Source organism: Halichoerus grypus, chromosome 4, assembly GCF_964656455.1.
Source record: "Halichoerus grypus chromosome 4, mHalGry1.hap1.1, whole genome shotgun sequence".
Lineage (NCBI taxonomy): Eukaryota > Metazoa > Chordata > Mammalia > Carnivora > Phocidae > Halichoerus > Halichoerus grypus.
In genome coordinates, this window is record NC_135715.1 from 80,403,730 (window position 1) to 80,407,408 (window position 3,679).

The following is a 3,679-nucleotide window of genomic DNA, read 5'->3' on the forward strand; positions in this document are numbered from 1 at the left end:
ACTCTCGCCAATCTCTGTACAAATCTTGTGAGATTTCACAGACACCTCATGGGATTCCTTTCCAATTCTTGTGAGTTATCAGTCCAAATCTTGTGAGACCTTAGTCCAAGTCTCAAAGATTTCGGTCCAAATATTGTGAGATCTCAGTCCAAATTTTCCAATGTCAATACAAATCTTGTGAGATCTCATGCACATCTCATGACACTTCTACCCAAATCTCGTGAGATCTCAGTCCAAATCTTGTGAGATCTCAGTCCATATCTCGCAAGATCTCAGTCCAAATCTTGCCAGATCTCAGCCCAAATCTCATGAGATCTCACCCTAAATCTTGCCAAATTCTGTCCAAAACTTGTGAGGTCTCTGCCAAATGTCACCACCACTCAGTCCAGGTCTCATGAGAGCTCACGCACATCTTGCCAGATTTCTACCCAAATCTCATGAGATCTCATTCCATATCTCATGAAAATTCAGTCCAAATCTCTTGAGATCTCATCCATATCTCACCAGCTCTCAGTCCAACTCTGGTGAGAACTCAGTCCAAATATCATCAGATATCAGTCCAAATCTCTTGAGATCTCATCCAAATCTTGCTACAAATCAGTCCAAGTCTCGTGAGATCTCACACACATCTCACCAGATTTCTACCCAAATCTTGTAAGATCTCATTCTATATCACATGAAAACTCAGTCCAAATTTCGTGAGATCTCAGTCCAAGTCTCGTGAGATCTCATCCAAATCTCACCAGCTCAGTCAAAATCTCATGAGAACTCATGCACATCTCATGAGATTTCTACGCTTGTTTCGTGAGATCTTGGTCCAAATCTCATGTGAATTCAGTCTAAATCTCGTGAGAACTCTTCCAAATCTCGCCAGTACTCAGGCCAAGTCTCCTGAGATCTCATGCACATCTCACCAGATTTCTAGTCAAATATCTTGAGATCTCATTCTGAATCCCATGAAAACTCATTCCACATCTCATGAGATGTCATCCAATTCTCTCCAGCTCTCAGTCCAAATCTTGTGAGATCTCAGCCCACTCTCGCCACTCTCTGTCCAAATCTCCCAGCTCTCAGTCCACATCTAGTGAGATCTTACACATGTCTCATGAGACTTCTATGCAAATCTTGTGAGATCTGAGTTCCAATCTCATGAGATCTTAGTCCAAATCTTGTGAGATCTCAGCCCAAATCTCACCAATCTCTGTCCAAATCTCATGAGATGTCACACACATCTCATTTCTACCCAAATCTCATGAGATCTCAGTCCAAGTCTTGCCAGATCTCAGTCCAAATCTCAAGAGATCTCATGCACATATGAGATTTCTACCAAAATCTCGTGAGATCTCACACACAGCTCATGAGAGGTCTACCCAAACTTGTGAGATCTCATTCTAATTCATGAGATCTTAGTCCAAATCTCATGAGATCTCAGCTCAAATCTCGCCAATCTCTGTCCAAATCTCATGAAATGTCATGCACACCTCATGAAATTTTAACCCAATTCTCCTGAGATCTCAGTCCAAGTCTTGCCAAATCTCAGTATAAATCTCATGAGATCTCATGCACATCTTGCCAGATTTCTTCCTAAATCTCATGAGATCTCAGTCCAAATCTCGTGAGATCTCATGCACATCTCATGAGACGTCTACCCAGATCTCGTGAGATCTCATGCACATCTCATGAGACGTCTATCCAAATCTCATGAGATCTCACACACATCTCATGAGACGTCTACCCAAATCTCGTGAGATCTCAGTCCGAATCTCATGAAAACTCAGTCAAAATCTCATGAGAGCTCTTCCAAATCTTGTGAGATATCAGTCCAAATTTTGTTGGAACTTAGTCAAAATCTCGTGAGATCTCACACACATTTTGCCAGAATTCTAGCCAAATATTGTGAGATCTCATTCCAAGTCTTGTGAAAACTCAGTCCATATCTCTCCAATCTCTGTCCAAATCTCATGAGATCTCTTCCAAATCTCACTAGATCCCAGTCCAAATCTTGTGAGATCTCACCATATCTTCCCAGATTTCTAACCAATTCTCATGATATCTCAGTCCAAATCTCGTGAGATGTCTTCTAAATCTCTCCCAGTGTCAGTCCAAGTCTCGTGAGATCTTACATATATCACGCCAGATCTTAGTCCAAATCTCATCAGATCACCGCACCCATATCCCACGAGATTTCTAGCCAAACCTCACGAGTTCTCATCCAGATCTTGTGATATCTCTGGCCCAGCCACTGACACCTAGGGCCAAAACCTGATGAATCAGTGGGCAAACACCCAGGCATTTGGGGGGAACTGCCACTCCCTAGCAGAGCCTTCTTGGCACTCCTTATGTCACTACTGAATGCACATGCCAGGATTGCACAGAACTTCCAATATGTCAGGTTGAATAATTGATCCTGAACATGAACTGCTGGAAGCCACAAGGAGTCTCCCACCAAATCCCAGGGGTTTTAGCATCCTGGTGGAGAGCAGCTATGATGGGAGCATTGAATTCAGGAGGAATGTGTCTTGTGTATTTTTTTTTAAAGATTTATTTATTTATTTGAGAGAGAGAGAGCATGAGAGGGAAGAGGGTCAGAGGGAGAAGCAGACTCCCTGCTGAGCAGGGAGCCCGATGCGGGACTTGATCCTGGGACTCCAGAATCATGACCTGAGCTGAAGGCAGTCACTTAACCAACTGAGCCACCCAGGCGCCCTGTCTTGTGTACTCTTAATCGTCATCAAGCAGAGGTGATAGAAACAGAAGAGCACCACTGGAATGAAGAAGCAATGTCCCTCTGTCCCCTGCCCCCAAAGCATGACAAATGAGCACACAGGCAGGCTCCCTGAAAAATAAACCAATGCATATCAAAGACAATTCATGGGGTGATGTAACATGGTTTTAGGTATCCTGTTTGCAGCTATTTCAGCCATCACTGCTGTAGTGGCTACCGTGGCAACCAATGCCACATCCTTGACTATCTCGCTCCAAATGGCACAACAAGTTCATTCATATATGCAAAATGCTACAACTAATTTAGCAGAACAGGTCAAAATGGATTAAAAAATTTCAGCTAACCTGCAGGCTCTAGAAGCTGCCGTGATCTGGCTAGGAGAACATCAACAGGCACTCTGGACCAGATTCCAATTAATTTGGAATTCGGATTTGACCTCCTACCTCATTACTATCACTCCCTATAAAAAGACTCGGGGGTGGGCAACTGAAAACTCATCTTCAACAAGCCTTCCCCCCCTTAAATCTCTCCACTAAAAACCTAAAACTTGGGTTACAAGTACAAATACAGGAACTCCAAGAAAGTCAACAAGCTACCATTAATATTCGCAATGATATCTCTACCTGGCTCTACCCAAACAGCTGGTTTCACTGAGCTCAGGCTCTGCTCTTGGTTTCACATGGCTATACTGCTTTTAATGATCTTCCTTCCCATTACAGCCATCAAGGCAAGCCTCTCCAGCTGTTCTGCTTGGAGGACCCAAAGCACGCTTGTAGCGACCACACAGATCCTCGCCACCCCCTTCAATAGCCCACCCACAAATCCCAATAAACAAAAAGGGGAACTAGGGAGTTTATCTTAGAAAATGTATTGTAAGCCCTAAGAGGTGACTGTGGAAGAAGCTGAAACATCAGCAGCGTTCCTGCTCTTGGGCTATGGAATGCAATAGCCTGG